We start from the raw sequence: 18,211 nt of genomic DNA, 5'->3' as shown, positions 1-18,211 counted from the left end.
AAAAACTGTCGAATTGGTATGAAAATGCATAAAATCGTGAAAATAATACTGGCCTCCCTTGAACTTTTGCTTGCTCCTTATGGATGCAAAAAGTAAACAAGTCGAATTGGAACCGCTTTTGACGGTTCGATGGGAAACAAGATGGCGTCTTGGCCGATCTCTTATTCTAGTATTTCTACTGATAGCAGAATACGTCCCGTAACTTGCATTAACTGGAACCCGTTAAAAAAAAAAACATGGCGAATGCAACTTCGTGCGAGCAATTCGTTTAAGGATAAGTGCCAGAAAACTGAGCGACACTTTGTTACACATTTTTATAGAAAAACCCAGATTAATCCACCTAGTGGTGATGGCGCCTTTCTCGCGCAAAAAGGTAATAAATGTAGCCTTTATGCTTACACCTCGATGATGTACAAGAAAGGCAAAATAGTTACACCGTCTAATGTTATGATAGAAAGTTTACACTAGTAGACGATAGATGACGCTGCCAAAAGTTTCTCGAATTTCCTATGTTCGAATTTTGACTTTCGGACAATTTCATAGTACTATGAAACTGAACGAAGAGCATACTTACGCCTAAATGCGTGCAACACGAGCATCTTTATAGTACGATGAAATTCTTAATGGGAGCAAGCCGCGGATAAACTTTAAAAATATTCATAGATGCAAGGCATTTTTCATAACACATTATTGTTCTATGTCACTATATCTCATCACTATTTTAATATTATCTATTTTTAGCAATTTGCAATTATTATGAAATTCAATAGTGATCAACAGCGTTTTAGTCTCTGTCGGATGCAACTTGTTGCAAGAAAATCGGTTAAGAGTTTCTATGTGAAAATTTGGCTAATGTTTTTTATGGCATTTTGTGCACACACACGCACACACATACACACACACGCACATACGGACAGACAGACATTTGTACAGCTCATTGAGCTGAGTCGAATGGTATATAACACTATGGGTCTCCGGTACTTCTATCAAAAGTTCGAATTTGGAGTGAAATGATAGCCTTTCGGTACAACTTAGTTGTACGAGAAAGCAAAAACGGTATATTGCTCATAACTTTTGAACCCATAACCCGGTCTGACCAAGTGTTTATAAGAAACAATGGAACAGGATTCCAAGTTTTATGCATCCAGTTACAAGTAAATCGGTTAAGGATGATTGTTGAAAAATGTGCGAGGCGAGCGCACACACGCACACATGAACATCACCTCAATTCGCTGAACATAGTCAAATGGTAGGACCTTTTATGAAATGTTTGTTTTTGGAGCGAATATATAGCCTTTACGTATACTTAGTGCACGACAATAGTGAAAATAGTCATATCAAGTTTTTGATTTCTATATTCTAAAACATCCTAAGATTCATAGAATAGAAAGAAGATGAATCTGATTGAATATGTTTTCGGTATTCCATCGTATATCATGGTATAACGAGAAAAAAAAACTTATGGTGTAGGTTCGATATTTGGGAATAGGTATCTTAAATTTGATAAAAAACGACGTTTTCTATTTACATCTTTTGGCAATAAAAATTTAATTTTACAAAACAGTTTAAGGTGACACAGGAAGCACGATCAATCATCAAATAGTCATCATTTTCATCATTGGATGCTTATTTTTTTTCTACAATAAATATGATTTTGAAAAAGTATCACCGGCGCGTGCTTACTCGCAATCTACATGCTGACACATTTACAGTTACATCAAACAACTGAAAACTGAAATACGCTGTTCCAAAATTACGAGGTGACAATGCTAGAAAGAGACAAAAGATTGGAAAAATAACACGATGTGTAGTGCCTCTCCGAGTCACGTTAAGATAGTTTTGCGTACCATAATCTTAAATGCTCATCGACAACGCTTCCACTAAGTGGCAGTTTGTGTTAGTTACACATAAGTGGAATTGACAGAAGTGTCAAATTTGGAAAAGCGAATTTGCTACCGACACTCATAAGGCAATCGCATTTGCAGATTTGTAAAAATGTATGGCCATCACAGATGGGGTTGCATATCATAAGCAAAGAGTGTGTCCTAATTATGCATCTTGATGAGCGACTAAGTAGTTTTCTTTGCCCTCTCTTTTGCTTTTACTGAATTTCTAATAGGTTTAGTGAAAAAGATGTAAACATCTAGATTCACTAAAACCAAAGAGAGTTCGTTGTGGATTGAGAATCGAGAGTATGTTTTAAATAGAATGGACAACAATTTTTTTTTGTGTATTTATTTGTTTTATTATATTGAGGTGTAAACTACGTTTCCATATTATAGAGAGGGCGAAGAGTTGACAATGAACAAGGAAAACAACATGTGCCTTATTAAATTTTAAAAATAAATACATTTATCATGACAAACTCAATATTAATGTTTAGCAATGAATCCATACATTGCAAGTAGAAATCTGTAAGTTTTTCGTTTTTTTTTAATTTCAAAAATAATCCTAAGAAGTATTTAGGAACTCTAACACTAATTGACTAAAACTAATTACCGAGAATATCACGCTTTCCATAGTTCTCGACCGAACTACGAAAACTGAAGTCCACTAAGAGAGCAGCTTTCAGAATTTTTTCAAAAACATCGAGTATTACTGTGGAGTTTATTCTGACTGTTGGCAAACGGAAGCCACTTGGAACACCTTATGCCACTGACTGTTTGTTCACTAAATGTGGTCACGACACATTGCCCGATTGCCTTTATTGCTCCGTACGTAGAGCGTTGTCGGCTTTTGGGACTTGATATGCTGCTTCGACGCCAAAAAATTCAACAGGCAAGGATGTTATCGATCATTTAGTAATCTGCGTTCGATCATTTAGTAGTTTGTCAATAACTCATTCCACAGGCCTAATTTCAAAATGTGTTGTATGGTGGACTTTTAGTGCGAAGGTTTTTCTACTACTCTCTTTAAGAGATCGATGTTCGAATTCCACTATTAAAGGAGTTACGGTGCTAGTTTCTATACTTATACTAAGTGATAACAAAATATGCAATCATTTAGTCTAAGTTACTGCTACTATAGCTCCGTTATTAGTGAAATTCAAACAACGAACTGTTAGGCAAAGTTGTAGATAAACTTTTGACTAGATGTCCACCATACAACACATTTTGAAATTTAGCCTCTGGAATGAGTTATTGACAAACTACTAAATGATCGAAGGCAGATTACTAAATGATCGATAACATCCTTGAACAGGCTTCACTAGTTGCTAAAATATTAATAGGTGAGATTGATGCTTCTGAACTCCTGTCCCGCATCGAATTTCGTACCATTGGTAGACAACTGCGATCTTCGTCTTTGCTGATGACCAGATTCCATCGAACGACATACGGATTCCACACAGTGTTAGTAAAAACTCAAAATCTCAAACCTCATGAACGACTCACATCAAGCGTGAGTTGAAACGCACCCCACTCAGCACCTAAAATTTGGATGGCATCCAAAGGCACACCTTTGGATGTTCCAAAATTGATTTCAAATGCGTTTTTGAACCGAAATGGTTTTTGGCAAATGAGTGAAACGATGCGTTCTAGCATGAAAAATTAAAGCGCGATGCATTCCATTAAAAACGCAGACGATTTTTTTCGCACCTAAGTGCTCGTTGATTGAGATTTATGAATGATTTTACCAACACTGATTCCACGAACCGCTTACATCGTGTGTTCGTATTTTCTCTTTAGTAGACGATCTCTTTGATTTTGGAAAAAATTGTAGATTGTTCATAAGTAGGGTAGAAAGGTCCGGAAAAGGCTGTCAGATGAATTAAATAAATAATAATAATAATGTTAAATATCTTGGCTGTGCATATGCACAGCACATGTTTTATTTTTTTTTTTATCTATTGTGTTTATTTGACAGGCTCAGGCGTGTATAACACTTAACGGAGCCGAGACTTTATGATATTTACAATCGATATCATCTTATTATCAACAGTTAGTAAGGGGAAAGGGTATAGACCAAAATACTCGTGGCGACTCAAGGTTAGATTGCGTAATTTCAGGACGGACTAGGTTGGGATTTAGGTTTGAGGTATTTCAGCTGCTCATCCGGGTATTTGACGTCAATAACGGTATGGCGTAGCGTCGGGCTCGAGTTGTGGTTCGTCAGGGAGCATCTTCCGGATGGCCATAGCTTCGTATTACACAGAACAATAAGACAAAACAAAAACGAGAAAGAAAAAAGATAGGGAATTAGACTTTTATGTCAGAAGGGCAAAAAAAGGGATAGATGGCCTTCCTATAAAACACATCGCGATCCCCCCAAACACCCCTTACTTCCCTGTAGGGTTGTTTACCTCGGGCCACAAGGGTATCCAATAGTTGCTCTCTGGAGGCGTCGTTTTCCGAGCAATACCAAACTACGTGATCGATGTCATCGTAACCGGCTCCACACCTACATAGGTTGCTATCAACCAGGTTTATTCTATAGAGGTGTGCGTTTAGTGAATAGTGATTGGACATAAGTCTCGACATCGTGCGAATGAAGCCTCGGCTTAAGTCCTCACCTCTGAACCACGCTCGCGCAGAAACTTTAGGAACTATGGAAAAGAGCCACCGTCCAAGTTCATTGTGTGACAAAATCATTTGCCAATTTTGAAGAGTACTCTGACGGACTAATGGGAAAAACTCGTTGTTCGAGATTTGTCTATCATAAACTTCACCTTCCTGTGCGCCCACCTTTGCTAGCGAGTCCACCTTCTCATTGCCATAGATTAGGCAATGGGATGGGACCCATACAAAGGTAATCTTAAATGATCTTTCGACCAAATCACGCATCTGCTCTCTTACAGTTGTAAGAAAGTAAGATGCGTGCTTAACAGGTTTCATCGACCGGAGTGCCTCGATAGAACTAAGACTATCCGAGAAGATGAAATAATGGTCTACGGGCTGATCGGAAATTATCCCCAAAGCGAAATTAATTGCTGCCAGCTCAGCAACATAAACCGAACACGGTTCTTAAAGTTTTCGGAAGGTGGTTGAATTTACGTTGAAAACACCGAAGCCAGTGGATCCGTTAATGCGAGAACCATCAGTGAAATATCTGTTATTGCAATTGACATGTTCATATTTTTCAGAAAAAAATGGAAGGGATAGATATTTGTCGAAGATGATCTGGTATTCCTTGAATAGCGTGTTTCATGGACAGATCGTATTCAATTGAGGAACTGTCGTTGACGAAGTGAACTCGAGGTGGATTATAACATGGAAGACAGAGATCTGTCGATATGTAGTTGAGATACACCCAACCGGCGGTTGTTAGATTTTCTAACAATTATGTATAAGAATCTACCAAAACCTGTATAAGATCTGGGCATATGCGAAATTGCTAGATTCTTATACAAATATTGTATAAAAATCTAACAATTTTGTAAGCTTTTCTTACATTTTTTGTATAAGAATCTAACAATTTCGCATATGCCCAGATCTTATACAGGTTTTGGTAGATTCTTATACATAATTGTTAGAAAATCTAACAACCGCCGGTTGGGTGTAGACTCGCAGGTATCTTGAATGATGAGCCAGTTCAAGCATATTATCGAAGTTTTCTAATACAAGTTTGTTACTTGTTCCACATTTGATCAGTATTATAAGTGAGAGCTCCCAGTAACGGTGCCAGAGCTTAAAATATTCATCTTCATGAAGCAACTTCGGTCCGAATTTTGACAAACATCGCATGAATATTCAAAACATAGAATGACATAGTCAGATGACTACTCCACGAACTCATTCATTCGACTGTCACTGAATGTGTTTACTATGTGCAGAAAAAAACATAATTAGCATTGTTTATGTTGATGTTTACCGCTGAAAGTGCCTCGCGGATGAAAATCGGATTCAGTCCTTTGTGATAAATTACTTTACTCATTTGAAACGTGTTCAGATTTCAGATAATTTATCAATTTGTAAAATGTGCATAAATATTCAATGAGTAATATTCAACTGAATATTGACTGTCCAGAGCCGACTATGAATGTGTCGGAAGTGAACTGACAAATGAAGAAAAATGCACTTCACTAAAAATTTTCGATTATTTTACACTCTGAACGGTGCTTTAAAGGAGTGACTCCAGCAAGCACCTCCAGGCTCATGTTATGCGTTGAATGCATACAGCCAAGGGCAATACGCAAACAACGATATTGAATTCGTTCCAATTTGATTAGGTGGCACTCAGCTGCTGAGAGGAAGCAGAAAGAGCCATACTCTAAAACAGAGAGAATAGTCGTTTTATATAGTTTGATGAGGTCTTCCGGGTGAGCGCCCCACCATGTTCCGGAGATAGAACGGAGAAAATGGATCCTTTTTCGGCATTTCTCTAACAAATAATCAATATGGGTCTTCCAGGTACACTTAGAATCAAACCAGACCCCAAGGTATTTAGAAGATAAAGATTGGTTTATGTCATCTTTCAACAGCTTTAGTTTCAGTTGAGCAGGGTACCGCTTCTTAGTAAACACAACCAATTGAGTTTTTGCGGAGAGAACTCGATCCCTAAATGTCTGGCCCAAACAGTCAGGTTATTTAGGGAATTTTGCAATAGTCTTTGCAGGACTTCTGCACATGAACCTCTTAGGAGATCACGGCATCATCTGCAAGTTGTCTAAGCGTGCATTGTCCTTCCAAACAATTGTCAATATCTTTAACATAGAAATTGTAAAGCAAGGGACTTAAACATGAACCTTGGGAAGGCCCATGTAGCTATTTCTGGAAGTTGTCAGAGTGCCGAGAGTAAAGTTCATGTGTTTTACTGACAACAAATTGTACAAGAAATTATTCAAAATAACGGGTAATCCACTACTGTGCAGATTTTCCGACAGTACTTCTATGGAAACAGAATCAAAAGCGCCCTTAATATCCAAGAAAACTGAAGCCAGTTGCTCCTTGTGCGCATAGGCCAGCTGTATATCTGAAGAGAGCAACGCTAGACAGTCATTTGTTCCTTTACCTTTTCGAAACCCGAATTGAGTATTTGACAGTAATGCATTTTGCTCGACCCAATGGTCAATTCTTGAAAGGATCATTTTCTCCAATAATTTTCTCATGCATGATAGCATGGCAATCGGTCGGTATGAATTGTGATTAGACGCTGGTTTCCCAGGCTTTTGAATAGCTATTACTTTGACCTGGCGCCATTCTGGTGGTACGATGTTGTACTCCATGAAACAGTTGTACAGGTCAAGTAATCGTCTTTTAGCGATATCTGGGAGGTTTTTTAGAAGATTGAATTTGATATTATCGCATCCCGGAGAAGAATTGTTTGATGAAAGAAGAGACATAGATAGTTCCAGCATTGAGAATGGTCCACCCAAAGAACCGGGATCAAGCGTAGATTCTCGAAATAGCGGTTCAGCTGGTACGGAATCTGGACATACCTTTTTGCGAAGTTGAATATCCATCGATTGGGTATTCTTCACTCTCGTTGGTGGAAATGCGGTTCCGCATGTTGCGGGCCGTTTTCCAAAGTGTTGTCATTGAGGTTTCTCGTGATAGTCCCTCGACAAAACGTCGCCAGTAGCTACGTTTTTTAGCCTTGAGAAGATTTTTGAGCTTTCTTTCAAGCCTCAAATACTCTTCGAAAAGCTCAGACCTTCCGTGTTTACGGAAAGCCTTGAAGGCATCAGATTTCTCGGAATACAACTTAGTACATTCATCATCCCATCCAGGAGTGGCTGGTCTTCTTATGACAGATGTACTTGGAACGCGTCGTTTCTGAGCTTCTAGTGCGCTTTTATGAATCAATTCGGTAAGGAATCGATACTCATCCAGTGGAGGAAGAATATCAGTTGATTCAATACCAATGTTTACCGCCGATGCAAATTTTTGCCAGTCGATGATTTACGTGAGGTCGAAAGGAACATTAACTGGCACTGATCGTTGATAGCCGCTTTTGATTGTGGTGACTATCGGCATGTGGTCACTACCATGGGGATCTTGGATTACCTTCCACGTGCAATCTAATGATAGTGAATTAGAGCATAAAGACAGATCAATACGACTTTCCTGACCTTGAGGTCCTATTCGAGTTACTTCGCCTGTGTTCAAAATATTCAAGTTGAAATCGTCGCACAAATCATAGAAAATAGGCGCTCTGTTATCGTCTCTAGTTTCGCCCCATGCAATACCATGTGCATTCATATCACCCAGTATTAAAACTGGGGATGATAAAGAGAGACTGCGCTCCAAAGATGCCGACGATTAAGTGAGGCATTTGGGGAATATACACTGAAGCTATGCAAAGGTCTTTATTCTTTACATTTACTTGGCAAGCGACGATTTCTAAACCATTAACAGTCGGAATGGGAATTTTGTAGAAAGTGTGACATTTTTGATTCCCAAAAGAACGCCACCATAATGATCATTCCGATCTTGGCGAATAATGTTAAAATCGTGGAAGTTGATTTCATCTTCAGAAGAAAGCCATGTTTCACAGAGTGCAAATATATCGCAATCAGGTTGCGAATTAAAACTTAAACACGTCAATTTATGTTTCAGACTATGACAGTTCCACTGCAGCACAGTGATTGTATCTTGTATGGCTGTATTATCCATCGAAAGATACAAGTCCTGCAAGAAGGGCCATGAAACAGTCAATTGCTTCAGATAACTTTCAACTGTTGGAATAAAGAGGTCAATGATTGGCCTCAATGAATTCAGAATATTGAACAAGTTCAAAATACGATCCACAAAGATCCTTAAAGGATATCAATCCTCGCTTGGACGAGATTCTTTTCATAGAAGTGCGAGTAGCAGTTTTCTGCTCAGAGATATTCCTTGCCTGATGTTTCTCTGTAACATCAGTTTTAGGCAATGGCGGGAATGTCTTACTGCAACATGGGTCAAAAGGAGCAGTATAGACAGGATGCTTCGGAATTTTAAATAATCCCCATTACCATCAGATTTCGGCAAGCTTCTAGGGATGATTTTTGTTTTCTTACGGCGCAATCCAGGGAAGACAGTTTCTTCCTCTTTTCGGGTAACAGCACATGTTTCAGAAATGGACAAATTGAAATTTGCGAAAAAGAATCCACGTGTCGTAGGGACTCGGACCCTCAACCTCCTAATCTCTAGATAGGCGTGATAACCCCTACACAACAAGACCACTTAAAGGTCACGTTTGCGGAAAAGCCATCAGAATCCGAGTACCAACCTCCACCGTGGTTAGGCACAGCAGAGTGCGATTGATTCGCATTCTATACCATCCCGCCCAACCAGTTGTTGGGGGGCATGGAGTGCGATCCTCTCGTTTAATAAACAATGTGCACTCGCTTGACTGTGGATATACAACAGTAAAGCACATGTGGAGATTGGACAAATCAAGCATCCGAAAGATATTCAATTTGCAAAAAAAGAGAGCTAACCGCGGTGGAGGTTGGTACTCGGATTCTGATGGCTTTTCCGCAAACGTGACCTTTAAGTGGTCTTGTTGTGTAGGGGTTATCACGCCTATCTAGAGAGTAGGAGGTTGAGGGTTCGAGTCCCTCCAAGACACGTGGATTCTTTTTCGCAAATTTCATATCAATTTGTCCATTTCGAAACATGTGCTGTGCATATGCACAGCCAAGATATTTAACAAAAAAATGGTTTTCGTACGGCCGAGTTGCCGAATAATATGCAATTAATAATAATAATGTGTGGTTTCGATGGTTTCGAAAAATTTGAATAATTGCTATATATAGTAAACGGCAGGTGCTGTTTCACTGCCACACAAGTACCTCTGAGAAACCATTATGTGAAGCCTTATCATGAGTACCAACGAGCCTGTCGTCAAAGCCTTGCACAGTACTAACGAGAGCTTTAACATAAATTCAATCTAAACTAAAATCCTTCTGGAGTTAATCCGGGCTTCCATCGTCAATGGATCTGAATGGTGAAATCTAAATCACCTCAACTACTCAGGAACTCTGCAGCCACTTTGCTGAAAAAATCGCGAACGAGTGACAGACAAGTCTCTATCGCAGCAAGGAACGCTTGAGGAGGGGGGGGGGGTTGTTTTTCAACATCGATGATGGCATGATCCCAAGAGCCACAAAGCAGCTAAGACCGTCGTATAGTCATGTTCCCAGTCTACAGAAAGAACGATAAACACGATGTGAACAATTATCACGTCATTATGTGCCATTTCGAAGCTGTTTAAACGGAGATGGGTCGTTTGGTCAAAACCCATTCGGCCGAAATTCATTTCGCCGAACTCCACCAGGCCAAACAAGGTCGAAACCCATCTGACCGAAAGCCATTTGGCCGAACGGGTCATCCGGTCGAATAGGTCATTTGGCCGAACAGGACATTTCACCGAATAGGACATTTGGCCGAATAGGTCATTTGGTCGAATAGGTAATTTGAAAAGTGAGAAATGATGTGTTAAAAGTGGGACGTCTCACTTCTCACTACATATTTCCCACTTCTCACTGTGAAAATTTAGTAGTGCGAAGTGAGAAATGTGACGTCTAACTACTCACTTCTCACTTCTCACTTTTCACAGTGAGAAGTGAGACGTCTTACTTCTCACTTCGCACTACTCACTTTCTACAGTGAGAAGTGAGTAAAGTAAAGTGAGAAGGCAGACGTTCCACTACTCACTTCTCACTTTTTACAGTAAGATGTGAGAAATAAGTAGTGAAACGTCTCACTTCTAACTCCTCATCTCTCACTTCTCACTGTGACTAGTGAGTAGTGCGAAATGAGAAGCTAGACGTCTCACTACTCACTTTTCACAGTGAGAAGTATGAGATGGGGAGTGAGAAGATGGAGATGGAGAAGTGAGACGTCTCACTTCTCACTTCTCACCCCGCATTTCTCACATACCACTGCGTAAAAGTATGTAGAGCAAAGTGAGAAGGGAAACGCCTCTCTTCTCACTCATCACTTATTACTTCCTATTTCTCACTTTTCACAGTGAGAAGTGAGATGTGAGACATCAAATGACACATTTGGCTGAATGACCTATTCGGCCAAATGACCTATTCGACCAGATGACCTTTTCGGCTAAATGACCTATTCGCAAAACGACCTCTCCGGCCAAATAACCTATTCACCCAAATAATCCATTCATGCAAAAAACCTTTTCGGCCAATTAACTTTTTCGGCCAAATGGCTATTCAGCCAAATGTCCTTTTCGGACGAATGACTTATTCGGCCAAATGACCTATTCGGCTATACGACCCTTTCGACCAAATGACTTTCGGCCTAATGTCCATGGTATTTTCGGCCAAACAACTTTCGGTCTAGTAGTTCAATAACGCCGAGTTTAAACGGTGAATACCATTCGACTGGATGCCATTTGGCCGAATTGTATTCGGCCGAATGGCCCTTCTCCGTTTAAACTCGGCGTTTTGGAACCATGGCTTTCGCACTGTAGGCAACTTCTTAGTGGCGATTAGCACGAATTTACTGCCGGTCATTCGACTTCCACCGATTTACTGAGCCTCAGGGCCTCAGTCTTATATTAGGAACAGTCTGACAGACTCGAACGAATGTTATTTATACTGACCTATCTGCAGCCTTCGATAAGTTGAATAGCTCATTAGCTATTGTAAAACTGAACCTATTCGGAGTTGGTGGCAGTCTCCTGATCTGGTTTGAACTCATGAACTCATTCGTATCTCTCCGATTGTAACTTGACGGTTAGAGAATGCACATCTAAAAGTTTTTATGCTCCATCCGGTATAGCACAGGGAAGCCATCTAGGACTGATCGCCCCGATTTATTTCAGATATTCACTTTTGGTTATCAAGAGCTTTTGATTTTTTTTTTGAAGAAGAGGACCTTATTTTTTTTTGGAAATAGATTTCGTCGCAGATTGCATTTTCAACTAGATTGCTTCGCTAATTGATGTTCTCTGAACCGAATGGCCAGGAGGGTTCAAGTCTCCTCACCTTCTCATACACTAAATGTTATTCTTGGAACTCTTTTCTGTGCCAATTTTTGACCAATTGGTTTCAACGAACTACTTGCAATCCGTGTAGAAAAATCATACCGAAAGGAAAAATCGACTGCAAATACATGATCTGCCGAGCACTAATCTACCTACTTTCACTGTTCTGTGACGTTCTGTTACTGTTTTGTGACGTGCTCGCACGAACAGACACGATCAAACGCGAGTTTAATAGTACTATCACACATGGAAAACAGTTGAGCCGTTACGCTCTCTGAATGAGGTGATGACGAGATGATAAATCAGTTTTATTCAGATGAAGAACTTGGTTGCGGATAGAGACAGCGGTGTTGGTGCAAGGGCAAGATAAGGGCTTGACGGGGATGTATTTGAAATTATTTGGCAGCAAAATAAATTCAGGGGCATATGATACAATCGATCGAGATCAGCTATGGTCATTATTGCACGTACATGGATTTCAGGATAAACTAATACGTTTGTTCAAGACGACGATGCATCGGGTAATGTGCGTAGTTCGAGTTTCCTGGGCATTCTCGAGTACCTTTAAAACGCACAGAGGGCTACCAAGGTGATGGTCTTTTGTGCATACTATCTATGGTGTAGTGCAGATGGAAGACGATACATGAACCACCAGTTGCCATCCATCGTTTACACCACGAAATTCGGAAGACTGCGGTGGACCGGGCACGTAGCCAGAATGTCGGACAATAACCAGGTAAAAATGGTTCTCAATAACGATCCGACGGATTTTCGCGGAATTATCGCTCCGGTTCCTCATCCGCTGTGAGGTTATCAATCCATTGTTCATTGACAACTTCGAGAAGCTGCTCGAACAAAACCCTCAATCTCGATTCATGAGTATTTAGTAAATACTATTTACCACTGGTACATAGCGCTGGAGGTAAGCCCCTCTTCGGTAGATACCAATCGTGCTAACTTCTTAGACTTCTTCAGTTCCTCTGTTATTTTTGATCTGTCCATGGAGCAGGAAGTTTATGGAACACCAGACTACCAGATTATCAAGACATTGACCATGTCGAGTGGGCGTGCGAGGAGCATCGTGACCCCAGATCTGCGCTAACTGAACATCTTCGGGTCCGAGGAAAGCAGCCGAAGCCATTTAGGGAAGTGTTGGCGGGTCTTGATCTCGAATACATGTCCCTTGTCCACCAATTTTTGAAAGTTGCTTATATTAGATTATAATCGTCGTTCATCTATCCCTTTGCTGTCGTAATCCCTTAAGAATGACTTCCTCCTGTTGTCTATCGTTAAACCCCATTCGTATTTCTTCCTCTTGTTGCTGTCTCTTAAAAAATGTTTGTCTCGTTCCAGATGTGAAACATTGCCAAGGATTTCAACTGTGTGAACATCAGCATTGTAATTCATTAAGCACTCTAAATTCCCTTCCTTTCCTATTGTATAGTTGTATTCCCTAAACTCTTTCGGTTCCCCAAAACTAACATTGCTTTATAAGAATCGTAAAAAACTGTACTCTAAAACATGATTGATACTGGCTCCGTAACGCTTTACGGCAAATGAGCCTGCCAAATAATAATAGTTTAATATAACGATCCGACGGGCACAAGAAGGCGAGGTGCGCAGCGAGCAAGGTGGATCGATCAGCTGGAAGACGATTTATTAATTATTTATTAATAAATATTTATTAATTAATTAAGTAGTAGTAAAGATTTTTAATCGAAAATTTGTCCCGCGGAATCTTATAGTATCAAATATTATTGTGGCCGGTTTTCATAATGTAATAAGCTTTAGAAAAATAGGAAAATTTTCATGCAAAGTATCAAAAGCCAATAAATGTAATAAATTTTCCCTTTCAAATTGGAACAAATGAATGATAATAATTGACTCCGTTCCATGTTAGTGAGAACGCATAATATACGAACTTGCACTACCCTAGTTAAGTTGTATGCATTCGTTCACCTCTCAATTTTAATTCTTCTGCAACCATTTCACAATACATTGGAAATAATGTAAAGTTTTTCCACAGCCAAGATCGTACTCTCCACCGTCTGCAACTATAAAACATACACCTGATTTGCACCTGATCATTCGACTGATTGAAATTCCTGTTCGTGTTTTTTCTTTCTCTCCTGCCTCATCATTTCACGTTCAATGGCGTAATTCAATCAATAATGGGTGACAAAAACGTGCCCAGCAGTCTGCCGAGCCACGATCGATTGGGCCCTTACCCGGCCAACTTGAACCAACAGACCGGCGGCGGCTACTTTCAAGATAATTACGTTTTAAACTGAACATAGCAAGTGCCCGGCACACATACGAGATATTTTCGTTCGATCAGCTGTCCAGAATTGTCATAAAATATTACAATTTTGTGGACGGCTTTGTGGATTATAAATTCATGAATTCCAGAACGTGTTCAACTTACAATGTCTTCTGTATTTTTTTTTTCAAAATATTGTTTTGTTCAACTATTTCAACATCATTTGAATATTAAAATTTGTCATTTGTTTTTAAATCTGGGACAATATAGGGTTCGAAATTCGCATTCGCCTTTCGTTTGCAGATGTTCAGCAGCTCTAGCTGCTTTTTTGCCCACCGTTTTGAACGAATATCCCACATTGCGACGATGGGTATCGCTAAAGTGACACACTTCGGAACGAATCATGACGGTTTGGTGTGGGCCGAGCCCTTTCACCCAGAAGCCGCTCACTTTCATCGTCGGCAATGATGTCGATTCAATAAAAATGTTAATCATATCATGTTGATCAACTGGGCGTGAAGCGTTCTTGCTGTGCTCTGTAACATTGTTAGAAGTTTGAATTGAGTTCGGATTTTTTTTCTTTCTAATAGGCATGTGCTTCGCGTAGGCCATCGCTTCGGAGTGTGACACCATTCGATTCGCGAATTGCGAAATGACAAACGAAAGCTCTTCTAGAAGGTAGTGAAAAACTGTAAAGCACGTGCACCTATAATGAACAGAGCAAGAACGGGGTGCGCTTAACAAATGTGCCCAGACCACTTATAATAAGACAAGTTGGGGCAAGTTGTAAACTTGCTAATGACTAGTGATAAATATGTAGTAGACCTCAAAGAAGATAATGTTTTGAGGAAAGTAACAGCTAATTGCTAATGGGTTAGGTATGATACCCAATACTGGTTATTTTACTTGAAGCTTGAACTAGTTTGAACCCACGATTCTCGTGCACCAAGTTCTGAATTACACCACCGGGCGGCCGTTATCAAATAGCGTACCTGTATTTGAGCTGAATTATTCATCGACTTAGCTCTGTTATGCAACTGTCGTAATCTTTAGCTCGTTCATACAGTCAGTAAGCTCTCACCTTTCGGCTCAAGGCCTAGCGTGACTAATCGATTGCGCAAGAAATGTACCAATTTTATCACTTTCAATTTTCACCGCTTTGGCAAACAATGAACGTTGCTTTCAATTTGCACGAAAGCTCAAATGAGATGTTCTTCTGCGTGCCACAGTTAACGCAAATAATTCGCTAATGATGATGCATAATTTAAAATATGATCCCACCAAAAGTGAGGTACGTTAATCTGCCCATAAAACTATAATCTCCGACAATCGTTGTGTGGCGTATAACAGGTTGCTTGACTTTTCGGCATAAAATATTTCCCTTGAATAAAACAAACCAAGGCTTAATGACACGAACGCGTTACAGCTCACACAGCGTGAAGTTTGTATCTTTTAGCGTTATATCCCATATATCGCATGTTGCCTGCTGGCTTTGATAATCCGATAACAGTGAGAGCGAGCAAAGTCATATCGTTCCAGTAAATTAAATTTCGGTGGAAAACGTAGCTGGCAAGTTTTCAGTCACGTTTGCACCAAAAAAGTTTCATGGTTGATCCCATCCTTATATAATACACTTATGATAACATGCCAGCATTTTCGGCGGGATGGTTTACAGAAGTTTAGAAGCTCATTTTTTACTTAGCGAATTCAAAGTTTTGGTTTAATCCCATTCTAGCGCCGAGAGCCTGTATCCATTCATTTATTTGCGCCCTGTTATATCATGTGTTTGCAATAATTTTGCCTATGAATAGAACACAATTTAAACTACATCAGCTCTGGAAGTATTTGAAAAGGGTTTCAGAGGTGAGCGGCGCTGGTCCGAAAATTTGGCCGACAGCGTGAATCGACCTGAAGATTTTTTTTATTGCGTTCATTTCTATGAGATTTTTTCGAAATATTTTCAACACAATTACGGAAGAATCTTTAGATTTTCTCCGGAGAAAATCTAATGAAGCTCACAAGGAAATCATTCTAAATTTTCCCAACATATTTATTTGAATTTTGTTTCACATTTTCCATGGGAAATACTTTGAAGTTTCCACGGGAAATTCCTTGGAGAAAGCTTTTTGGAATTCACTTGGAAAATGGTTTTGAGTTTCAGAATGAGAATTAAAATAAAATTTCTGAAGGAAATTATTTGGAGCTTCCACGGAAGATTCTTCGTAATGTCTATACGAATGGAATACTTTTTAAATCCTAAGAAGGCTATTCAAATGGTGACCTGTGCATATTTGTTAATTTTCGTCCAATCAGTACTAGCAACTACGAAGTAACGGGCTTGGTAGTCGTATGGATAGTGCTTCTGTCTCATACGTAGGAGGTTATGGGTTCAATCCCAGTTCTCCTACTTTGTATCTTTCTCTATGTTTCTCATGTTCTAGCAATCGTTACAACTGGAAATGGACTTCCATACCGTTTCCATTTCTATGCTATACCTTCAACTTGACTATTCTAGCAGTAACTGCTAGAATTGGAAATGAACAAAAAAGCTCGTTTCCAATAAGAAATTCTATTAGTTACTTTCTCCTATCTATCACAACTGCAGCTCGTTAACCAAGACGAACCTCTGCTCAACGAGCCTAACCCAAAAATTCCAACAAATTCCGCATGAACTCGTGGCAAGTGCAGAGGTATATTCGGCTTGCACTGGGCGAGTGATTGCATCATAATTTTCTTCCCCTTTCCTACATTGACTTGCATTTTGACGTGGAATGCCAGAATGACCAAACAAATAAGATCACCAGTACTTGTACATTGAAGATAAGAACTAGTCCCAAGCAAATATCTGTTAGTCGCGCCGTCACGCCACTGATTTATAATTCATCACGCCGGCTCAAAATTCTGGAGAACAATCCGAAGGAATTTCGGAGCATTTCCTGATGAAATCCCGAAGAATTTTCCCAGGATTTTCAGAAGAGTGTCCCGTGGCAATTCCGAAGAGTTCGTATGCAACTTTCCGAATAAATTTCGAAGTATTTTCCCAGGGAATTCGGAAGCGTTTGTTGAGGGAATTCAGAAGAGTTATCCGATGAAAACACGAACAGTATCCCGACTTTTGAAAGAAAAATTTCGAAGAAGAGAGAGATTCCGAAGAGTTTTCCAAAGAAATTTCGGATAGTTTTCTGGAGAAATTGCAAAAAGTTTCCTAAAGAATTCTCCGGAAATTTTCCGAAGAGGTTCCGATGTATTTCCCTAAAGAGTTCGGAAGAATTTTCCTAGGAAATCCCTTAGAGGAAATCCTGAACAGTTTCTCGAGGATTTTTAGAACAGTTTATCGAGGAAATTTAGAAGCGTTTTTCGAGGAAATCCCGAAGAACTTCCCAAAAGGCTTTGAAACAGTTTGTCGAGTGACATTTCGTCGAATGAAGTTTAAGCGAATGACATTTGGTCGAAAGGACATTTGGTCGAATAAACATTCAGTCGAAAGGAAAATTAGTCAGAAGGACATTTATTCGAATTTAGTCATTTAGTCAAATGGAAATTTAGTCGAATGTTGAAAGTGAATTTCAACATACTCGATCGATAATAGATAATTTAGTAGAATGGTTTGTTGGTCAATGGATATTTGATTGAATTTGAATAAATAATCCACTAGATACATGGATAAACTAATTGGAGGAATTCAGTGGACGTGAAGAAGTTTAATTGGCAGCGAAAGAAACGAATACGGAATCTAATGAGGATTTTTCGCCTGAGCAAACGGAAACTTCTGGAGACCCTGGTGGGCTAAAGCAAAAATGAAATCCTACAAAAATAGCACAATACTAGGTACCGCTGGGAAAATACCGTCAATATATCGTAGTTGGCTTTGGGACATCGTTGATTGACATTTACTCTAATAACGCTTGATCAAATGACATTTCGTCGAAAGGATGTTTTGTCGAAGGGACATTTGATCTGATGCATATTCAATCGAAAGTAAAGTGCAGCATAGGTTTGCTTATTATTCTCACGGGTACTCTCTATTTCACTTAATATTTATACAGAAAACAGTTCAGCATAAAATTTACTTCCAAC

The 18,211-nt window shown here is 39.5% G+C and overlaps 1 protein-coding gene across 2 annotated transcripts in view; it reads right to left on the bottom strand.

Annotated features, from left to right (window-relative positions):
- The window catches only part of LOC134210861 (uncharacterized), a 537,480-nt gene that overhangs the window by 232,684 nt on the left and 286,585 nt on the right, over positions 1-18,211 (bottom strand). The gene's annotated exons all lie outside the window — the stretch shown is intronic.

This window comes from Armigeres subalbatus, chromosome 2 (genome assembly GCF_024139115.2).
Source record: "Armigeres subalbatus isolate Guangzhou_Male chromosome 2, GZ_Asu_2, whole genome shotgun sequence".
In the NCBI taxonomy this organism is placed as follows: Eukaryota; Metazoa; Arthropoda; class Insecta; order Diptera; family Culicidae; genus Armigeres; species Armigeres subalbatus.
This window is presented reverse-complemented; position numbering and strand designations above follow the sequence as displayed.